Source organism: Rhopalosiphum maidis, chromosome 2 (assembly GCF_003676215.2).
Source record: "Rhopalosiphum maidis isolate BTI-1 chromosome 2, ASM367621v3, whole genome shotgun sequence".
In the NCBI taxonomy this organism is placed as follows: Eukaryota; Metazoa; Arthropoda; class Insecta; order Hemiptera; family Aphididae; genus Rhopalosiphum; species Rhopalosiphum maidis.
The window spans coordinates 70,058,735-70,085,213 of record NC_040878.1 but is presented as its reverse complement, the minus strand read 5'-3'; the positions used below and the strand labels follow the sequence as shown (position 1 = coordinate 70,085,213).

Below are 26,479 nucleotides of genomic sequence, written 5' to 3'. Positions count from 1 at the left end.
CCATTAAAAATGTAAATATTATATAATTATTTTTATATAAGCTTGTAAACATATGACATTATACTTAAATGACAATAAAATATGTATGTAAAATACTTTTGTTTTAGTGGATGTTGTGTCGAAAAACTGGACTTCACATTAATTTGTGGTGTAAATTAGCGTAATATAATTTACAGTGGTATTATAAACAAATAATTTAAATGGAATTATTATGAATAATGGCGTAAATAAAACTTAGTATTTATATAATAGTTAAATTGAATTGACAATGTTGTTTTGTATACAACAATATCAAAACTAATTGAAAACTAATTGAAATATGAGTAATTATTAAACACTTATGAATATGAAAACAGTGTTATTTTATTTTAATTTATTATAAAGCACGTAATGTATTTTATTAAATATTACGTTTATATTTTACGGGTTATTTTTTTTTAAAAAAAAAAGAAGAAATTATATTTTAGTGCTAAATACGATTTTTATAGTGGTAAACGATAAATGACAAAAGACAAAAAATGGTCTCGAAAGTAAATAAACCTGCTTAATTTTTGTTTTAATAATACTTCTTGAAATATATTATTCGACAAACAAATAACATAATATTATAGTAAAAATGTAATAATATTATTGTTCAGTATTATAAAAAAACATAATGTAATAATATGTTATTCATACTCTTTTAAAATATAAAAATGTAGTCATACTTTCAGCTTGAAATGTATATTGGGTTATATCACTTATATATAATCAGTGAACAATAAGATACAATATTGTATCAGTGAATCATTTGCTTGAAAAGAAAGTTACACATTTGAGAAATTTTTGGAAAGAGTGTTATGACAGTTTGTCTATATAGTAACACAAAATGAGTGCGTGACATGTGTGCTAACTATTGTACATGTAAAAGAAAAAATATAATATATCTCAAGTTTATGCTTTTTGCTTAGTTGATTGTTAGTTTCAAGCAAATTGAAATGTGCAAAAGGTGCTGTCAAAAGTATCTAAGGGGACGAATAATTGTATGTTATATAGTGTGTAGATGGAGTGGAACAAATAATCAGCCGCGAGATACCTTAAATTTTGAAATATAAATAGATCGATGTAGTTTATTTATAATCATTTCAAGATTATATAATTTGATCCATTAATATTTAACTGTCTTAATTACTTTCTTTGCAATAAAACAAATTTGATTTTTTTTTTGAAATAAAAATGATTATACAAATCTTTGAAGTCTCTGCTTCAAGGTAAATTCTATAAGTTTAAACGTTATTTTAATTTAAAATGACTAATAAAAATACTAATATTACTTTTTTGTCATCTTAGTATTCTATATTATAATTAGAATGTAATTTTAGTACCTTAATAATTATCTTATATTATTTTGTAAAGAAATACAACAGGAATCAATTATATATTATAATTTGAATATCATGTGAATAAATACAATTAATTTTAAGCCATCAGCATTATGGAAAATATTTGATAGTTTTTAATGAAAATGGAACGAAATATAATTATATATTAAAAATAAGTTGGCATTAGTTCTCATTAATAATACAAGTATTTAATATGATAATGTTTATTTAGTTTATTTTTTACATATAATATTTTTATAAGAAAGGATTATTTTTTATTTGATAATTTAATTAAAGAATATTTTTCTAAAACTAATGATGCAAAATATTATTTGGAACTAAAATTTAAGTTTATTACACATAGAATAAATATGTGTTTTTCAAATATATTTCATTATATTCTGTAATATAAATAGTAAATTCAATATGGTATAGTCTCACAGAAGTATAAAATACTGAATAGAGAAGTATTGAAATTAAATCTCTTTTTTCCACATAACATCATAATATGACAACCATACCCCATTATATAGACAGGACACGCATAATAAGTAGCCCGGAAAAAAATGTCACATATTCTGCCCTTATGTATGCAAAAGTTGAGTATATCATATTTTCTAAGGGTTTATTTTTTTAATATATGATCTTCGATACGTCCGGCTAAGGTCCTAACTGGTAAAATTTTTGCAGTGGTCTACGCTAACCATATGATATCATAAATGTAATACCTATCTCTTTCAGATATAGGTTAAATTAATACTTTATCAATTATTGTAATATTAATACTTTATTATTAATACAATTTGACGTGCTAAAAACATGTATTAACTCATAGATGAATTTGTGATTATTCCAAGAGAATCATATTTTGAAAATGATGAGGGGTGCGAGTAATGTTCAGTAAGATTTTAATATACGTAATTATAAAAATCAAAATAATTTTCAATTTTTTTCAAAAAAATTAATATCTATTTTGATAAATTTTACTACAACTACTTTTATTGATTGCTTTAGGTATATATTTATATAATTTTTATGTCTGATTCCCCATACATCCAATCAATAACGTCTATTCGACCTATATAAATAGTTTTTTTTTTATAATAACATATTGTCTTACCTATGAAACAATTTTATTTTGTCTTCTCTAAAAATTTGCAGCTTGTATAAAATATTATTGCTAATATGATAGGAATAGTTTTTATTTTTGTAATGTATTTAAGTATAAGCAAACAATAATTGAATAAATATATTTTAATTTTTAGGAATATCTGATAGAAGTATATAAAACTGCTGAAAAAAAATATTATCTTACAACTGCTTTTTATATGTTGTGTTTACTTTGTACGATTCTATTGAAAACCAGAACAAAAGTTTAAAAAAAACAAATACATACAAAACATCGGACGAAGATAATGTAACAAAAATATGAGAATTCGAAGAAGAAAATTGAATCTTTTTGGTTTCAAAATCAATTAGATGCGTTTAATTGAGGTTTTCGAAAAAAAAATGTCTAAGCAATGTTAATAACATTACACTTATCATAGCTAAACGTATATACCTACTATGTTTATACAAACTATTGAACAAACAAAAGTTTGAAAATAACAGAACTTATGTGTTAATTATTTGCTACCTACTAAAGTACTACCTAACTTAGAACTATAAATTACATTTTTAAACGAACTGTACTTTATTAACATTTCAACAACGTAATACATAACAAAATAAATAAGTAGAATGCGATCGAACAAAGGTATTCACATAATCGAAATGACGGTGATACTGTGCTGTATACGTAATTTAGTATCTAGTTGTTCAAGTAATTGAGTATGTACATATATCATACTCTGTGCCCCTGTAGTTATAACAGGGAAATTAAATTAATGCACGTAGTTTTGATAAAATTGTATCTATTATTTAAAGTATAACAAATTTATTAACATCGATCCGACGAATAGTTTCAGAAAAAATAAACAATTTTAATTATTTCTCATTTACACTGTATTGTGGTGGAGATATAGCTGCGGTTTACCTATAAGTTTTTTATTAATTAAAACATTCAAGTATGGGATAAAATATCTACAATTGAATGAAATACTTAAAACTTTAAATTGAAAACTACAGATTAAACATAAATTTCATTAAAGAAGCTTAGAATCGATAGTATTTAATTTTACGCCTATTAACGACGGTAAAACGACCTTTCTTTTCACAAAGTATTTATTGTCGAATAAATAGTGAAACTTGAAAATATATAGTACATTAAGATAAATAACTAAATAATCGATTGGTTTCTGGTTTCAATATTAAACATTTTAATTACAATACATGTTAGAATATTACACTTTATATCGATGGTTATTACATAAAAATTGTAATTTATTACTTTAATATATTATATTAGTAATTTATATTACATCGTTAAATTTTTCAACTATGGTGTATAATTTTTTTATAAAACCTGTTATAAATATATATATATTTAATATGTAAATATTTTCCAATGGCCACTACTTTTAAGAGTTATTTAAAATTAAAACAAAAATAAATAATGGATGTATATTATTATTTAATAATTTACGAAACTTGAATTGTCTTACGTAAAGATTTTCCATCTAATAGAAAATAAATGCAGAATTTTCGACTTATCCCCTAGCACTCAGTTCAATATATCTTGTGTGGAAATTCGAAAGCCTATCATATTAAACTGGCACTAAAATACTTAATACTTCGTTATTATATTCCACGAAATCTCCTTTTCATGCTTTCATTCATTAATTCGTATACAATATTATTATATTATAAGTCCTATAAATTTTTTGAGGAATTAACATTTTAATGTGTTTAAAATAAACGAATTGTAAGTTTAAAAAATGTGAGCAGTTTTAGTTAAAATTTAGTAACTTTTATGTAATTACTAGTTAATTATATCTATTGTTTGTAATTTAATTAACCTGTGCCAATATTATTGACGATAAGTGTAGTTTAGTTTAAAACGAACTTATAATAATACAGATTAACACTTGACAGTAAATGTAAACATAATTATTGTGATCATTTAGAGGATTTTTTTATGATAAAATAAATCATGTGTAGATTCTACGCTGTGGATTTGATTAAAGTTGAAATAGTTATATAATTACAAAAAATCAGATTAATTGTAATCCCCTTTCCACGTCGTTTAATTTTATTCTCTAAAACCATTAGTCCTATTCATATTTTTTACTTATAAATAAACTATTGGTCATTCAAAAACGATAGTAAAAACTAGTCTCAATATCGATGCAAAATATTTTAAATTTTACATTTCTATTAGTATTCAGTGTGCCAAAATTTAAATTACAATAATTATACGAGTATGCAAACATTAAATAACTTTTTTACGCCAATCTTGTAGTATAATATTATTTTTTTTCTGAAGTCCGATATCTAATTTATCAATTTAAAATTGAGTTGAAGGAAAGAATTAATACAGATGACTTTTCAAAACTATTATTTATTATAAATTATATAAAATATATGTTAGCATATTTGTTGTAATAAATCTTTAATGGTTGTAATAATATAGTTTCCCTTTTTAAACATGTTAATAAAAGTTTTATAAAACTTTATAAGCTAGATAGTAGTTCATTTAAATATTAGATAGCTTATGAATCATAAGTATTATGATCTAGGATTATCATATTTCACACTTACGAAAATGTAATATATACAAATAAATGCTAATAAATGAGTTATAAACAAATGACACGGTTTTAGTAATTTTATAATTATATAATGTTATTTGCTAATCACGAATGAATTTATTCAAACTATAATTCAGAATTTGTAAATTTAATTAGAACCGTATTTTCATATCCCTAGATTTCTTATTTTATGGTGAAACAAAGTTATTTTTTTTCAAATAAGAAAATTATTTTTTCACTATAATAAGTTGTCAAATGGATGATTTTTTGAAAATGTCTATTTATCTAAATTAATATTCGAACAATTAATTTCTGAGTTATTAAAACTGATATTGGTACCTACTATAGGGATTAATTAATTTTTATAATATTATTAAATATTATTGTGTGCATAAATATAACATGGCGTGCCTATTATTATAGATCTATATTATCCTAAGTACATAAAATCAAAAAGTTTGATAACTACGTTTATGAATTCAAATTTAGAATTTAGATACTTTCAGAAGAATTTTCCTTTACAATTTATAAGGATAAATGTGATTTTAATTTTTAAAAAAAACATAGTTGGTATTAAATTATTGCATTTTTTGTTTTAGGCCACTTCTTGTGGTAGAAAAATTGAAAGTATCTATTTAAAAATAAAATAAAAATCAGAATATAAGTAAATTAATAATTATTAAAGGAATAGATATAGAATGTAGATGGATGACTCTAGATATACACCTATTTAATTAACTGAAAAATTCCGTAATTGTTTCAATATATTATTAATAATGTAATTTATTATTTATATTATATACTAATTTATAAATATATAATTTATATTTTAGTTAATTGTTTAATAAATAATTGTAAAATATTATATGTTATGCGCTTAGGGACTTATGTTACCCAATCAATTATAGAAAGAAAAAAAAATATTTACATGTTATAAACAAATTATTTATATTCAATTTATGAATATTATTATTTTTTTTACCATAGATAATATACATGTTTTGATAATAAATAATTTTAACTTAATTTAATATTATTTAATTAGAGAAATGTTTTTGTAAATTATATAATATATATATTTATTTAAATTTATCTTAAAACATACCTTTCTTCTAATTAATTATTTTTCAGTTAATTTAATACTAATAAATCATTATATGTACTAAATTAAATAAATATAATATACCTATACGATAATACAAATATTTTTGATGCCATACTATTCTCTAATTTTTAATGGATATTATAGTAAATGTCTTACTACTTTTTGACAGGTATACTTGAATAATTGTTCACTCACCTGTAAAAAAAAAAAAAAAAACATTGAATATATTAATACTACAAATAGTAACACCTTGAAATTTATTTTACAAGGTAATATTTTAAAAATATTAAATAAACGTTATTTTTATTATATATTTTAAATAATCTAGAATAGAAAAAAAAATAATTTTATAGTAATAGTATTTATATTCATTAATGTATGAATAAAATCATTATTATCGTGTATATAATAAATTAATTATTTATTGGTTTTGACAAAGTCTATACCCGTTGTCTATCTTTGATGCACTAGTGAGCTTACAAAATTGTCAACTCTTCAGCGTTTCTGAATAGGGATGTAGGGGAAGTTTTGGTGGCAATTTATACAAGCAACATCGGGTGAAAATCGGATTATCCACTTCATCTTGCACACAGGACGAATGTGTAAATTCCAGAGCCGATCACGTTTAACAAGCACGTCACGTATATAACCTCTTCAATCCTGACATATAATGTGAGGTGGCAGCAGCAAGTTCCAAATATTCAAAGGCACAACCCGAACGAGCCAATATTATATTCTACGTGGTAACCGTTTTTCACACCTATCATAATTGACTATGCCTTATATTACATAATATAATAATATATAAATTGATCATATTTGTGGTTGTATGATTTTATTTTAAAATATTTGCGTGACTGAAATTCTACGTACCACAGCCTCACAAATAAGAAATTCCTGGAAAGTTTTGAAACATAGTGTTCATAATAATTATGATTTTACAACATTTCAATATTTTTTAATTACTTTTTTTTCAGATAATTGCTAAGTTTTAAGAGTTAACAATTATGTATAGGACATTTTATTGTAATTGAATTATCAGCGTATACAATTATTTTTTTAAAGAATAAAACTTCACGAGTAATATTAATACTACAAAACATTAGTACTTGGTAAAACTATATAATATTACTTTATTATTATATCAAATAGGTAAAATAAAAATGCAATTTAGTATTTATACTTATATTTATTATAACAATTTGAAATTTTCGGTTAGGTTAGATGGTAATGTCAGTTCTGTTATTTCTTAGTTGAATGGATACAGAATGAAAGCATAAATAAATTATAAAATATTTATTAGAAATTCGTATTTTTAGTATTATGGTTTTCCAACTAAAATTTTGTTTATACGTTAGTTAAAATACTATGTTGATTATTACAAAATATAACAATGAATAGTTACGTATTTATATATATATATATATGTATATAAAATTGATTTTATTTTTAGTATGTATAAGTGACATTGAATCATTTACAAATCTCACTTTAAAATTCCTCCCCATTTTCGTATCTACTCTACGTTACTGAATATCAACTGTTCTTAGTAAATTCTCAATATTAATTTTGAGAATACCACTGTAGGTATATTTTTAGTTTAAATAATTAACTATCGATTATTTTTACTTAGTTTTATAATTCTGAAAATTCAATCAAATTCTACAGAGTATATATTTATATATTATAAATATATAAATTAAAAATATTTTAGAAGGAAGTTTTAAGAATATAAATTGATATTATAATACATCTTAAAATTTCGTAAACGGTTAAATACCTTGTCTCGCGAAATAACGGTACTGTTTTGTTCATATACAATGAGCTATATAAACTAATACTGAGTGCTAGGCCAGCCATCGATCCATTCTATGGCTTAATTTTACAGGTTATTGCACTTTGATAAAATACTTATCAATAAAACTAAGATTATAATGACGTAAGGGGATATTAGTTAAGTATTTATTCTATCACATCGTATAAATAGTATAATAATATAGAAAGCCTCAAATCTTTTATCCGCTCAGACTCTTAAGTTTTAGAATGCATTTTATTAATACAAATGGTAATAAAATATCTGCCCATACGTAAAAAAAACATAAGAAAAGGGGGTATATGGTCAATAACTTATATAATACCGTTTTATTATATTTTATATTGTTAATTGTTATATAATGTCAAGGCTCTGTCACCTAATTATTAAGCTATGATCACCTCTTGAGAACCATAATATAAGTAATAAATAATAGTACTATAAAATTTTCCAATTCAGATCGGTATCGTAAAACAATATCCGGAAGTAAAAATAAAATATGAAATGTATAGTTAACAATTAAATATAAAAATTAATTTGATTATTTAATTTGTCAAAATCCGGGGTTTTCGTTCAGAACAATAAAAACACATTGCGTACCACGACTTAAGATCAAAATAATATTATGCATAAGACAGAAAATGACTTGACTTAGGCCATTGTAGTTTTAATTATTTCAAAAGAAAAAAAATATGTATATATCTTCTATATGTCTAGAAGTATATTTATTTAATAATTCTTGAATTGTATGTTTTGAACTGTATTCAAGAATAATTCAACTAACTTATATATTTTTCCTGTTTTGTTACCATTCAAAAACAAAGCTTTAATTTTGTCTTTGTTTTATTTTATAAATTCTCCATAAAAATGTTATAATAAACATTTAAAAAGTTTTAAACAATTCTATAGATTTATTTCATTTAAAATACAAAAAATTATAATACAATTATATTAATCAGCTTAAGAAGACGATATTATTTTAATATTTTTCTGAATAAGATGTACAATTTTTAAAATGTAATTTTATTTATTTATGCTCTTATTATTTTTATTATAGGAGACTATAATATATATATTTTAAGAAGAGTGATTTTTTAGAGCCTATAAAAAATGATTGGTGGAATGAGTTATTTTATAATAAAAATATGTTTATGTTATATAATTTATTTTTCCTTTAAAAAATTAAAAAGTTGAGTAAAAATATTAGTGTAAATTAGATGTGTCCAATGTATGATCATAAAATTCTAATGAGTGCATGCAATTCAAGTGTATTAATTAACAAAGAGAAACATTTTTGTATCTTTTTTATGCTAAATGAGAAGAGTCTTAGTTTTATGTTGGTTTAATAGGTATCTTATGGTAGAAAATTCGATTTTGATAATTGTTGGCACTTTACGTAGCTTTACGTCGAATTATGCTGTTAACGTATGAGGTAAATATAAAATATGACTATATGATACGTTTATTAGTATCAAATGTGGGTGTACGTTTTATCTTATGAAACTCTTAGTAAAAAAAAACTATTTGTTGGTGACTAATCAGTGACCGTCCAAATTGGTAATATAATGGAAATAATAATTGTATAACTTTATAATTTATTGTTGATTTGGTTTCGTTAAATAATAGTGTTTATTGTTATAAAGTTAATTTTTTTTTAAATTAAATACTATTTTTATCAAGAATTTTTTCGTTTTTTGATAAACATGGTAAGGAAAATCTATAGAATTAAACTAACACTATTGAATACGAATATGATAAATAATGGAAGTTATTTATTGGTAATTTACAGTATACTTTACAGCAAACAGATCTAATAAAAATTATGAATTTCAGAAAGGTTTAAAAAACAATAATATTTCATTATTTTTTTGTTCATTTTATACACAACTTTTGTGTGACCGAAATAATATGCTATATTAGGTACATTGTTTGTAACAGTAATTTGGGACATTTCCTTGATATTGTCAATGACAATAATAATATGGTGTTTTGCTTTATTGTTTTCAGTGGTAGGAGAATTAATAAAAGAAAAACTCACTTCAACCAGCAGTTATATATTATTATTATCATCGACAGCAAAATATGGTGCTGACGGTTTTCGAGGTGTTTTTTATTTTTTTTTTAAGAAAACAGTGGTTTTAAATTCCTATCTTTCACATCTACGCATCCCTTTCTTTCTTTGTTGGTGTGTAGTAGTTATCATTTCACGCATTTCGCACATCGTGAATTACGATTGGAACAAGTTATCTCCGTGTACTTTAAAAATTAATGTTATGTTTAAACTCAATAGTGGAAGGGTTAATGGGAGGTTGGTTAAATTTTCATCCAACACACACTAGAAATGTCATTAATATTTGTGCTTTTAAGTGCACTATTGTTATCATCTTGATTATGAAAAAAGAATTTACGTTTGATTAGATTAATTGTGCATTTGAGTGTGTGTAGTTGTATTTTTGGGATGATACTATTTTCATATTTACTAACTATCGGGTACTAACTTATTATTATTTCATATGAGTATTATATTGTATTCTGACTTAGTGAACTTATCAAAAAATAGTATATTGAATTTTTAATTGAAATAATGTTTTATCATTACTGTCACAAAACGTTAAGATTATGTAAGGAATTACGGATATGATGGTTTAAGGTTTAACAACTATTATTTCAATCTAATACGTATCAAGATTAAAATCTTTTAAAATAATTATATTTAAACTATCAAAGAAGTAATTGTGTGGTTTTTCAAGCATCATAATTTATAAATAATTAATTGCGTCGTATCATTAAAATTTTAGTTAAAAATAAAATGTACTATTAAATTACCAAAAAATTATAATAATAATAAGATAATTTACATATTATTGCATTTAAATTAATCCTAAGACTATAAATCGTTCATAAAACTAAAAATAAATTGTAATTATTAGCCTTATATTATATAGTGTGTTATTTAAAAAATATAAAATATGGATAAATTTTAATCCGATGTTTTTTTAGAAAAAAATCGAAAAAAAAAATTAAAATTATACTGATTATTAAAATAAATTTTATATTGGTAAAATAGAAACTCTAAAACAATCTTAAAATATTTATCAATGTATTAGTACTACTCTAAAAATAATTCATATAGAATATAATTTTAATTTAATTTATTGAGTCCGTTACGATGGTGTTACATAATAATTAATAATCATTGTATATTAAAACTTTAAAAGATAATGAACAGATATATATTCATTTATGAAAATATGCTTAAATTAATCATTGAATTTTATTTTATTTTATTTTTTTGTATATGTGTATATATTATGTATACTTAGTGAGTTTGATAAACTTGAAATCATGATTTGAGTTTTATAGTCAAGTACAATATCAATATAGTTATTGATCAAAATAATTTTATCAACTATAAATAATGTTATTATTTTAAAAATGCAACCTTCTATTTAATTATTGTAACCTTTATAAATCTTCATAATTAAGAAAAAAATATTTTTTGTTTTATGAACGTTTTATTAGAATATTTTAGTTAATGTTTTTAGTTCTGTATTTAATTTTATAAACATATTAATTAATTTTAATTAGTTATTTGTGACGACAAAGGATATTGCCTGGGTAAATAATAAGGAAAAGGACATGTATAACTTTCTTTGTAATAGAGGGATTAACCACTGGGAGCATTAACTTGGGTGTAGAAATTATTCTCGATACATAGAATAAGAAGTTAATGATAGATGACATGAGGAAACCGGACCACACAATAGAACAGCCTATAACAGGTATCATGATGATGTACAGCTGTAGACATGATATTTTAGAGTAGATAATATTATTTATACTAATAATTATTGTCAATACTATACCCAAAGTAATTATTCCGATACTTCGGGAACGATCGGAAACCTATAACAGCGTATATTGTATTTACTCTTTTCTGCGATACTTGATTGAGTTTTCCTATTCTTTTCCACAACTCAGCACTTAGTTTAGTTGTTCGTTCATCGTCCATCAACGACTGCTACGACGCTACCTTAAGACTAACCCGACTAACGAATTACACTCGTAATGGACAACTGACTACTATCCATCAAGGCAACGGACCTATCGGATGACCTATTTGGACTCGACGACTGTCAAAAACCAACAAATAACATGGCGAGCAAAGTCAATTACGATCATTACGTATCATCGCAAGATATTATTGTTAAATGTCTTTCACAGAGAAACATAGGTAACAACATTGATGATGATAACGGGCCTAATCCCGGAAATCCAATTGATTATCACAGCTTTATTCAAATACACAGATCGAACATCAACTATAACTCTGCATATTGAGCATTTGTATATAAAACAAAGTATAGTATAATAATATGATACTTTACGAGTTACTATTGATAATGATCGACATAATATGATCAAACGATTACTAAACTTCAATTTGTGACATTACATACAATATTATGTCTGATTGAAGTTGTATGGAAACGTTATTTATCAAAAACTAAATTTGACACAATTAATATAAAGTTTGATGGAAATCGGTTAAATTAATTAATTATAAATATTATTGTTTTTTAGATTGCTTATGCATCAAAGAATCCAAAAATGGATTTCATAATTTAACTCATATTATAAAAGCATGTATAATAATAATATTATTCAAACTTGGACTAAAATGTCTTTTATCTTTTGATTAATCTAGATAATTTAAATTAAGTAAACAAAGTGTAATGTATTAGTTTTTGAAGAGACTTGTCATAAAAATAATATCGTTCGTATCTGATTTCTAAAAATGTCAAACGAATATTTACCAATCCAAAATGTCAATAATTTAAATAGTTACTATTTTAAATTAAAATACTACTTTTTTCCAATACCCTTAGCTAATAGTATAGTACTCAAGTATTGATACACGATTCAACGAGTGTTTTTGACTTTCATTGGTGTTTTAGTATTACTATTCCATTTAAATACAAATCGATTCTTCTTTTTTTTTTCCATTTTTTTAAATATTTAATTAAAAATGTGCAAGTGTTCTAATTGAAATAGCTATTAATCATTTTATTATTATAATACTAGCTACTATTAATTCATGATTAAAGTTTTTATTTTTGAAGTAAATAAATTTAAAAACAACCTCATTGTTTTTCGATTAAAATATTAAACTTTATCACAAGGGCTTATATAATATATTCCTTATGATGAGGAAAATATTAATTATTTTATATAAGTAATTTTTTTAAAATATTTTTAATGTTTAACCGTTTAAGTTTAAAAAGCGTTTAGATATTTTTTGCAAAGATCATAATATTTTTATTGTAAAACTAATATATTTTTTTTTTTTAAATAAACGAAAACTACATAAGTAATATAAGTATATATTCATGTTTTAAATATTTGTGGATGAATACATTTTTTGCGTAATAAAACATATTTTTTATTTTTGAAAAAAAATTAAATTTTAATTTTAGTTTTTTTATTAAAATAAATTGAAATATATTAACTTTTTTATGAACTTCGTTACCTTTTTGAATATAAATGTCATTGTTATCAGTACACTTCATTGAGTAATTTTTTATTTGTTTCAAAATTATATATAATTTGAAAAAACTTAAATAATGTATAAATTAGTTAAATTTCTATTTATTTTATTAGTTAAAATATTTTTTAATTTCGATACAGATAGATGAATATAAGTATTATATACCTAATACCTAATAGTAATTAAAATCATTCCAAGTAAAATATTAAAAAATAATAAAAAACGTTACTTATGATAAATTGAAAAATGTTATGAAAATATTGAAATGTATTTGAAAATTCACTTTATACAATGTTTATGATTAAAGAAATTGTAAAATATTTATTATTTATAAGAATGGAAAACAAATGCCAAAATCATTTCAAAGTAAAAACATTATACACAATATTATCTTAACGTTTAATGGAACAAAATGTTTGCAATATATACAATATATATAATATATTATCATTAAGTTTACAAACAATGTCCACTGTAATCCCTAAGTGGTAAAAGTGATTATAAGCTATTTCCATCAACGGCAATATTGTTCAAAGTTGTAAATGATGGATATTGATAAAATTGATCTGTATACATAGTGAATACTCAGAATACTTAAAGAGTTTGTGGAAAATAATTACAAAAAGCAAAAAAAAAAAAAATAATAATAGGTGAAAAATTTAAAAATTGGATTAACCAAATTTAATCTACTTCTTTCAATTCATATTTATTTAAATAAATTATAGTTATAATATCTATAATGTATAATAATAATTATTTGCTCCTTTGCAACGAATAATATAAATATATTTCCAATTGCTGCAGAGTTATATTTATGAACTACTAACATATTTTTAATTTATTTACAATACCTCACATGTAATAGATTATGAAATATATTATTTAATTAATTTACATGCAGCTGTGTACCTAATTTCAAAATAAAAAAATAATGTATGTGATATATAATATTACACATTACGGATTTGGATTCTAAGTCGATTTCGATGATTTATTAAATAATTACTTATTTATTAGAAATAATAGTATGTGGTTCAGTTATAAATTAAAAAGACATAACTAAGCTATGTGTAAATAATACATTATTATGTAGATACTGCTTAGTTTTTTTGTGGATATTTTCGAAAGTAAAATTAATAAATACAAATAAATAACTGATTCTTGACTTGTAAACAATAAATATCAATAAAGTATTGATTTGTATCTAAAAGTGTAGTTTATTGTCTGTTTAAATGTAGATGTGGATATATTTTATACAGGCGCAACTATTATTTTGGCATAAAATAAAAACAGAAAAAAAAATATCGTTCAACTTTTAACAATAAAAATAATATGGTATTCTCATCAACATAACAATAGAAACTAGGGTTTTTATTTTCACAAAAAGAATACATTTATTGTAGGACTGTCATCGTAAAAAATAAATGATTGGAGTAAATATTATTTTAAGTATACCATATGTATGCACTAGCATAGTGTTAGTTGTGGTTGCGACAATAGTTAACACTGTTTGTTGATTTATGTTTACATAATTTACTATAAATGCGGCTACTATTTGTAAAAATAGTTCATGAGGTAATTTTGTTCGTTTTCTTTGATTATTTTTAATAAATGATAATATTGATGAATTATTATTATTTAATTTTTCAAGTAGGTATCTACGATTAAAGCTTTTTTAATTACACAAAAATAACTTAAATTCTAAAGAAAAATTGTTATTTTACATTTGAATATTAAATTTCATCAACCTTTTAATGCAAACACCCATAATAATTGTGACTATGGCATATTATATAATATTCCATAGTATTATGATATTTTGGAATTACTGTAAAAATAAGTCTTTGGTATTAAAATTGAAATCTTTACACATTTTTATCTTTAAAATACAATATAGTTTTCAAGTTTTCGTGGTTTAATGAATTTCAACAATAATATATTTTTATATTTTTGAATTCTTGTAAGATCGATTTTTAAAAAACTTTATTTTGTATTTTTAAGCCTGATAATTCCTGATTAATAATGTTGTCAAAAATAAACTAAGAAAATTCAACAATAACAATTTTTCAAGTGTTTACAAAATAATAATAGTAATAGCTTACAATTAATCCATATATTTTGAATATAATTCAATAGCTGATGTTAAACTTTGGTTTATGAATCTTCGTCCCTATATGGTGAATTAATGTATACAAAAAAATGTAGATTAATTATTGTAATGGTATAAAACATTACATTAAAATATGTACCTTGAATAACCCGTGAAAAATGTACTCTAAACAAATATAATATACAGCATATAAGTATAATGTATATCAGTACACAATTTATTATTAAGTTTAGATTGAATTACTATAATATCTAGTATGTAAAATATATATAATTTTTAATCATATTTATATAAGACCTTTGAGTCGTTTAAATAATAAAGTCCCAGGGCATTTGAAAAAAAAATCATTGACGTTTAAATATTTAATCATTTAAGCATTTTAAATCACATTTTATAATTTTTATTTTTTAAACACGAACAATTTTTTGGTCGTACATCGATCAGTCGATGACATATACTATTAATATGGTGGTTCGTAGATAAAATTTAAAATAAAATGTACAACAAAGACGTTACCTTAAGCTAAAATAAAATAAAAATGCAAAATGCATCAATTATTCTCTTCACCAACGCGGCGTTTTCCATTCGTATCGTATCGCAACGGAAATTTCAACGACCGTAATATTGTATACGGAACCATCGCGTAAGTCGATTACTGTCTCACCAGCATTTGGCTGGCGCGCATTGAACCATAAATAAAAAAATATTATATATCTACCTAACGGAATCGTGTTGTTTTTGTAGTGTTTTCGGGTCACACTTAGGACTGATGTCTTGGCGAGGATCGTACTGTGGAATGCGGGCGGCAGCGGAAATGTTTATTGTTTTACTTTTTCGCCAAAGCTTAACGTAGACCAGACACACTACCCCGTCTCGTCCAAAGTTTTGTTAATCTCCTGTACGCCCCTCTCGTGTACGGCTGCAGCTGCACTGGCCACGTGTGTGTGTGTCTGCTGTGTATATTTACTCGAAAAAAAAAAAATGCAATTTCGGAGTGAGTGAACGTGCGCGCGCGCGCGCGTGTGTGTGTGAGAGAGAAATATAGAAAAAGAGAGAGAGACAGTGGCAGAGACAGAAACAGACAAAGAGATAGAAGCGGTGGCGTAGGAAATGAGATAAAATATATGGCTTCGGGCAAACGTAACCTCATCGTAATAACATTACGCCACCGCGGTCACCGTATCCGCGTGTGTTATGAGTGAGTGTGATGCATTGCGACGGCATCGGCGGATCAACTCAACCGCTCTCTCGCTCGTCGTTGTCGTTATTAAAGGCTAGCTGGAGGCGTACGTATGGCCCACCAAAACAGGATTGCCAATAATTGGATGTATTGTATAGACTGCACATCGACTTAACGAGACGCGACCTTTGGCAGGTGAACGCGGAAAGAATCGTTCACCATTTGGTTTTCGTGTCGCGTTTTCGGTCCTTCCGGTTCACGACCACGAGTAAACACGGATTAGTTGTGGACCTGATGCCGTTGCCCGTTGGCTTATGAGTGTTGTGTATTGTATTTACTCCAGTTATGACGTATATAAATAGAACACTCTCATTTCCTGGTTGAATTTCCGTTTTCCAATAACCCGAATAGAGTCTTCTCATTCTTATTTTACTTTATTCTTCCCTCCCAACTATACGGGAAACTGGCCACCTTTATCCTATAAATCCACGATGCTCCTCACCCCACATATTTTATACTCACACCAGCTATTTTAGTGTTATTCTCTATCCTATCTATCCATCTAACCTCCGTGTAAAAAGTAAGTTGTATGATATAAAAAATAGGAAATATGAATTAAAATTAAAAAATTCATATTTGTACTTTTTTGTAATATTTTGAAGTATTACATTTTTTCGTCTACATATTCATGGTTGCAATACAGCACTAATGTGTACTTAGTACAATAATAATATTTTACGTCATAAATTATAAATTAGTCAATGTAAATAAAAACAATACTAAATAATCACCATCATTTCCCACATCTCGCGGTGAAATAAAAAAAAAAAATCTCAAATCACACTAGATCAATTTAATATATAGACGTATGATGTGCTTATCTCAGGTAAACATAAAATTTACCGACTCGATCATTTATCTTGTACCCATATATTTTTGGTAAAGTGCATGCGGGAAAAATAGAATGGTAAGACAGATTCAAACAAATTAGTGAAATGGAACAGGCAACAAAATCATGCACAGATGAATAACAGTTTTTATTCTTTACGAAAAGTTTAAAAGAAAAACGTCGTCACCAAGAGTTTCAAAAAAGTTCACGCACATTTTGTGTTCTGCATAACAATCAATTACGATAAAGTTTTTGTGTAAATTAAAAAGTTTAATGTGCATATTAAATAAATATAATTTACCCGTTTATAAACTACAGTTTTATACTTGTGATTTTTGTGCCATCGAGAGTATATAATAATAATAATACTTTTGTATATTGATAATTATTTTGAAAAAATATTAAATTAGAGCCCAAGTTGTATTTTTATATATATATAATAGAATACAATTTTTTAATAATTACCATGTAAAATGTAAATTATTAAAAATAATTTAAAATTTACTAAAGTTTTTATTGAATTTTAAACGTATTAAGTAGATATATACGTTTGTCGTTGGAAAACTGAACATTTAACACGATTATGCAGAGTATTTCTTTTTATTTGTTTTCAAATAAAATCCATGAATTTGATCAATAAAAATACGATTGTAAAAAACAATTTATTTTTAGATTGAGACATTCCACTAGATAGATTTAAAAAAATTATGATTAAAGATTGTACTCAGGTTGTCTTGGATCCACATTTCATTTTATGAAGTGCTAAACAATAAACTTAATAAAGTGGAGAATTGTTTTTAGTAAATCACAAATATGTGCATATTTTTTGTTCAATTTAAAAGTACTTTTACAATGTATTTGTAATTTGTATGTTAAAATATAAATAAATACAAAATTGAATAAATATTATGATACTTCTGTAAAGATAATTATATTATTTTCGACTGATTTTATAAATTAATCGACAATTAAAAAGAACCCGAGTGTCTAAATAAAATAAAATCATAGTCTTTTTTTAAATTCTAACTATTTGTTTTCAATCAAATAATAAGAAATATTAAAAAAGTTTATACAAATTGTATAGAAACCTCCAAAAATTATCTAAGCTGAGTATAGGTTTAAATTGTTTTTTATTCATAATACTAATTATTATTGCTTATGCATTAAAAATCTTTATTTGTATTCTGGTGTAGATATATAATTTATTATTGTATTCATGCAAAAGTTATGTATAATATTTTATGAAACACGTTGTATGGTAATAAGGTACTATGTTTCTGAATTTTGGAAGCTATTATGGTTGTCTAGGAAAATATGTTCGTGTTACCTTTTGTAAAGATAAAAGAGAGCCTTCTAAACCACCCGCAATGTACGTGCACCAGATGTGTAATTCTGGGTCACTGATGGGGTAAACATTAATTAACCACAAGCCACGGCCAATCAGTACGCAAGGCCGACTTCAACCATATAAACGTATATGGGCTGGAAATCCGCACTTACCTAAACCAGGTAATTTAATTTAATACGCAGACACTATAATTCAAAAACAAACGAGTTCTTGTTAGCGAAAATATTCTCCTTAATATTTAAAATAAACAACTTAAATAATTGTTTTACTAAATAAATATGATTTAATTTAAATTCTAAACAAAATAAAATATTTACGAGTGTATCGAAAATTCGTTTTAAATAACAAATTTGTTCAATTCATAAATAATTTATTTGGTAAATTAAAAAATCCAACAAAGCAGTTATTTTAATGTAACTATGCTAGACATACTTGGATACTATATTTTTACACAAATATACCTATTATCAATATGATAACTAATGGATTTTATATCAATGACTTTGATTATCAATAACGTTTAATTTACATTTACATAATAATATGCACACAGTCTGCCTTTTTGTATTGCCTAGGGAGAATGGTTAAGTTAATTATGCGCATGAAACGTGCATACAAAATATAAATTTGGGTATCGATTGAATTTAATGTTTCTGCATATTTCATTGATTTTTAGCAGATCTGTTAACCACCTACATAGTTTAACATTTATATGTTATCGATTTAAATGTCCATCGGTTTCATCACATATAATATACCTACTAGTGTTATACGTTATACTAAGTATATCATGTAAGTACTATATTATGTTCACATATAGAACTTATAGAATGATTGTAAAATATCAACAGATTTAGTTTACAAACAACGTTTCGCGTAACGGATATGTTTTTTATTTTGTTTTTTTGAGTTTTATAGTGTTAATAGTGAGCGATAAGCGTTTAGTAGAAATTCAAATGTGCATCATGTAATATGTATGTAACCTTACGAACATTTCGATTATCTGTAAGTTCTTCCGCTTTACATGAACCAACGCGTAAAGTATATACATATAAAGTATATGTATAAAAAAAAAAATCTAGTATAGTAAAACACGGATGTGCACGAGACGCTTATAATACATTTATCGTTATGATGGAACGGAACGACCGTTAATACGATGTACGTGGAACATCGTCGGTATGGCAAGGAGAAGACGCACATTATAATATAATTCTGTACATATAAAGGTATATATAGGTCGTTTGTTTTCGTTTGTTCTATTTTGAGAAAGTCGCATGTTCCTTTTTCGGTCTGAATAGTCTGATATCGACGTGTTGTTTTTTTTTTTTTTTACCTAAGACACGCGAATATGCTTTTCATCGCAGTTCTCTAAGACGCGTTTAATAATGAAATAAAATTTTTATGGAAATAATACTACATAGGTGTGCCACTAATCGACAAATTCCATTGTAGTCGAAGCAAAATGTGCGATCACCAAAGTGTCGGCGTCGCGGTAAAACTAATTATATGGTCTACCTATAATATAATATGTGTGATTATATTATTTTACGGTGTTTGAACTGGCTACTGGCAGATCCCGAATATACGAAGTAACTATAATATTATGTGTCGATGCCCACAAAAGGACATTTAATCACTCTATTCCGGCCATTTTACTATGACTAAGACATCGGTATTGATTGCATCAGACGAAATGAGCTAAGAGACGGATAATATTAGACGTTTTCGTAGTTTAGGGTGCACCCATATCACCCGTCAGTATATTCCCATATTGTAAAGAATCGCACAGTCGCACGGTATGGCCTGTAGGCAATGGACCACAACCAATCGACAACACACGTATATACATTTCCAACATATCTATATATCATACTTATGTAAGTATTTATTTTATTATCTTAATTTCACGTTAATATGGCTCCATTTCACGTCACTGACTGACATCGTTATTATAAAGGAAATACGAGACATTCAACGTTGCCGACTTTTAGTCGCCTCTTTCTTTAATGTGTTTATTTTTCGCGAAAAATATCCTTTCTGTCTTATGTGTGATTTACTTAGGTGATTACTCCGTAAAGCACATTAAAAAAAAAAAAAAACGTATAAAATATAAATAAAATACCTTCTAATGCCAATATTGGCAGAATATCCCTGTTTTGAAAATTAAGACATTGTTAGTAATGTTTGTTTAAGTGTATTTATTTATTACGTACCATTTATTTTTCTCATTTATATATTATTTTAGTAATAAAATATTTTTTTATGTTAAAAATAAATCTATAAGTTTAGTTTTTATATAACATTTGATAGATATGGCTGTTTTTTTTTTATATCTACTGTATTATTGTATTAAAAATTAATTAATTTTTAACGCTTAAAACGAATAAACATTTTAATGAATTTAGGTGCATGCATATCAGATAAATATAAATTACTGTATTGTTTTATATTTAAGAATGATCGTATTTCATAGTAGAATTAATCTCTACTTTAATGTATCGAAGTCGATTGAAATAAAATACAAGAATTCATTAATTAATTTACTATACTTTCAGAATATCCATTCTTTGTTTTTAACTCATTTTACTTTATATTTGTATCGTTTAATGATTTATCAATATAAGTATGAAAATAAATAGCATCATAAAATGTTTATAGTTACATACTTGTTTTTGATTTCTATAAAACTATGTTTAATTATGTGTCTATTGATTTAAAAAAGTTCTGTAAAGAAATAATAATTTGTTATTGTTGTTATATAAAGTGTGCAATACACGTTTCACAAAAGTACATTTAACTTAAAAAAATATATTTTATTAAATTTTTATTTTAATAATTTCATTCACGGTTGTTATAAAGAGTTAATTATATAACAAAAAACTACATTATATTAATATTTTATAATGATGTATGTCTCCATTAAATTATATGTTTTGAGAAGTTATAATATTATATGCTGCACAAATCATAGTTAATTAAACTTTATTCTCGAAAAGTATTAACAAAACAAATGGCAATAAATATCCAAATTTGTAATTTGAGAATTCCCAACCAAATTTTGTGAATTGTCAACAAAATAACACTATCTATACACATAACACATTATATTGTTATATAAAATATCCGGTTAACGGAATACACCGGAAACATCGTTGCTATTGATTTCGCGGAGCAACATCCAATGGTAGGAGCGCGCTAAAAATGATTCGTTTGAGGAAAAAATACGTCAAAAATATTGGCAACCAAAACACCACCACCACCACACCAGTGTGTCACAGTGACAGTGCGATAATTGAATTACAGTCAGCGGCGATCGTTGCCAAAACATAGTGGCCGCTCTCGTCCAGTCTATTTATTTTTTCTCGATAACTCGCTATACGTAATAATAATATAATATGGTGGCGTGTTTTGAAACGTTCGAGCCCGACCGACCGCCTTAATTTTCATCGCCGTCAAAACGACGACAACGCCGACTTCGGGATATCGGTTGGAATCCGTCGGGCGATTGGCGTGACGGAGAGGAGCTGCAGTCACAGGATCCAAGGGATACGAAACGGAAATTCCGACGTTATCCTCGGTTCGGTTTCCGGCATTATACGCGACGGTGACCTCAAAATTCAGTCACGACCCGCCGCACAGCAACAACGGTTTTACTGGCTTCGACGTCCACGGCGGCGCTCTCTCTGTCCGGCTGCCGTGTCAATGTACACCCGATTACGATACCTGCACCGATACGCGGGTACGCGTGTTACAAAAAAAAAAACGAATGGATGAGCGGGTGAAGTGTATAATACTGTGTCGTGTTCCATAATACACCGGATATCGGCCGTTATACGGAAGCGGCAGTTAAGTCTGTGCGCTGGCCCGCGGCTATCGAGCACCTCGTGGCGCAACGGTTTAACCGAGTTTTGTCGTTTCGTATCGTCTCCTTATAATGGCGCCGCACACACTGTCAGGTGCTCAACACTTGCGCACAGGTGGTGTGTATGAAATGGGGGGGGGCAGTTTTCGTTAGACCCTTGTCCACCCTATGTTCACACACGCTTTCGTTACAATGATTCATCGTCACTACCGACCCGTATCGCTATTATTCAATGCGTATTACATAGCACGACAACCACCGAGATCCCTGTCGACTAGGGGTGAGCAAACTATGTCCTTTTTTTTGTTTTATTCTGTTTTTTTTTTTCATTTTCGAGATGCGAGAACAATCACCGACGGCGTTGATCTTCCGCGCACCCCCTGTCACCGCCGCCAAGGTGTCGATGGGAGAATAAATGAGGACGATAAAAAAAAAAAAATAAAATAACAACAACTTCTAAGGGTTGAAAACCTATCTCTGCCAAAAATTGATACTTGACTATGTACAATAAAAACTATGTTAACATTTATAATAACGGGTTCGAAAAAGGATATGATAGGGCGTGCCTATGGTTTTATATACGTGTTTTTGTCTTAGTTGTTTGTGTATAAAATAACCATTGACTTTTAATTAATAGAAACACATCATTATTGTAGTATAACTTTTTTTATTTTCAGTTGTCCGTAAGTGGTATTTGGATGCAAACATAATTAACAAAAGTATAAATTACAGTTAAAAATTATCTTCAAACGTGAAAAATAAAAATTCAATAGTATTGTAATAATACAAACACTTATGAATGGATGCCGTTAAAAAAAATTGATACATTTATAATTATTTCATACTTGTAAAATAGTAAGACAAGTAAAATAAGATACGTTAATATGTCATTATTTCGTTCACTATTTAATGAATCAATTTTAGTAAATATTAAAACAACTTTTAAAGATCAATAAACATAGTAGATTTTTCAAGTCTTTGGGTGGTTTTATCCTAAAGTTATTTCCACTAAACGGTACCTATTTGAAGTTTATTAAATTAATTGTGTTTTGTATTTTTTATTATTAAATTATTTCAAAAATATTCATTTACTTATAAAGTTTCATAATCGATGTTATTCTTTTTTATTTTGATCATTTATGACAGACTCAATATACATTCGTGATCTTGTAATAATTGATCTACGTCATGTAAACATTTTATTATATAGTCTATAAATAATAATTTTTAATTTCAGTTTAGTATTATAAGAATAAAATAAAGTTTTATAAAAAATATTCTATTAAATATTTTTTTACAACATAGGGTCTAAAAAATATTAAAAGTATAATTATTAAAATTATGCAAATCCTGATTATTTGAGTTAAGTTACTTATCGGCTTATTGTTTCAATTAACATTGAATTAACATACAATTCCCAATATTATTTAGACATATTTTTAAAGTAAATGCAGGGTTCCATTAACAGATGAAATCAAATTAGTATTTATGTTAAAAAAAAAAGAAAAATGAGATCAATATTAATATAACCAAGTTTTTCACTTCTTAATACATTTGAAAAACAGATTTCATTCTGAAGAAAATACAGCCCTGTATAGCATAACTGACTTTAAGAAGGCTTCCATTCATGCGTTAAGTGACATCTGATTATTTTTTTCTTTACATATGAATTAACAATTGATATGGAAAAAAGTTCAAGATTGTATATTATGGTTTCGCAACAAATTATACCAAGGATATTGCATTTAATTGAATAATTCAGAAAATACTTCTAGAAAGTTTTAAAAGTGTAAGGTTATTTAAAATAAATTTTCTAAAAACAAAAATAAAAATGGATCATCACAATCGACTAGCCAAAATTTAAAAAAAGCTTGAATACGATCTAAATTATTGTTTAGAAGATATTTTAAGAGCTATTGTATCTAAATTATATTGATTATATAATTCAGTTAATTATAAAAATTTATATTTTATGGAAAACGATTTAATGAAACTTCTATTTACAGCTAGTATACTTTATTTTACAAAATTTATTTTATTGCACAACTTATAATATGTTATGGAACATAATAATTGAACTGACAAATATTTATAGAACTTAGTATATTTCCTATATTTTATTTTAGAGAAATACATATATTTATATAGATATTGGCCATAGAAACCATAGAAGCCTAATAATTTAATACTGTCTCTATGGGATTATCTGGGTAAGGAATTTTGTTGAACACGGTGCACTTTGATGCGGAATTCCCAACATTGCATTCCACTTATATAATCGAACTATTATGGAATGAAGTAATTTTATTTATTTAAACATAATATAGGTATTTAAGGACACTGTAGTGCATGTAAACTAGATCATTTTTATTATTTGAATTCTTTAAGCATATTTGTGTGTATGATAAGTTAAATATCAACTAACTAACTAAGAAGTAATGATATTACGAATTAAAATAAATAATACCATTTTTTAAATTAAATTAAACATAATATTATACATAACAGTGTAGGTAAAAAAAATCAGATTTAGTTTATATTTTAAGGAGAGGGATAATTAAAAGTAATAAGGATTCTTCATAAAATGTTCTTCATAAGTTGCTCTTATTTCAGTTAAATGTATATGATCAATATGTTGTATAAATATTTGAAGTTGAAATTCGATAAAAATTGATTCATTAAACAAAAAAATACAATATATCACAGTTATATTGTTTAAATTAAAAAAAAATATATGTATTAGCGGCATCAGAAACTTTAAATTTTTTTACTATTATGTACATTATAATTGTCTTTATATGATTAAATTATAATATAATATTTAGAATAATTGTAAGCTATCTACAACGTTTTACAATACGTCTGAAATTCCTTATAAACAACAGTATAAATTAATAATGATGTTATTATGCAATATTTGTAACGTTTTTGTAAAATTAATTTAACTTACCGTATAACAAAAAATAAAAATAAATAAATAAAATAATAATAACTAGGTATGACTCATCACCTCTAGAATCATTTTTTGAAGTCAATGATTTATTTTTGAATTTATATTTATTTTAAAACTTCCATTTTGGTTATAAGATATATTCGAAACATATTATGTAGCATACATACAGATCAATATACAAGTTAAAAAATAATTATAATTGTTCACATCCCATTCAAGTTTTTTTCATATTTTAAGTTTTATTCTTAATATCTGCTGCTTAAAAAGTTGTGATTTCCCAGTTATCATGGTATTTATGTTCCTATTGCTCGATATTTCATCTATACTAATTATACCGATATAACAGTTGTTCAAGCAAATGTATTTTAAGTATAACATATCACTAAATAACTTTTATTTATTTTTTAAACTCAAATTCTATATATTATTTAATTTGATACAACTTAATTTATTAGAACATTTAAATATTCAGCTGTTATATACATAATGCAATTTCATAAACGATCAATTCATCTTAATTTGTTTCAGTAATTTGCTAAACATATTATTTACATCTCGATACAACCTCAATGAGTAAGTATTAACTTTTTATTCTTTAAAATTATAAATATAATATAA

The 26,479-nt window shown here is 25.2% G+C and overlaps 1 pseudogene; it reads right to left on the bottom strand.

The window, feature by feature from the left end:
• Positions 1–26,479, bottom strand: part of LOC113552315 — a 245,017-nt pseudogene that overhangs the window by 120,975 nt on the left and 97,563 nt on the right.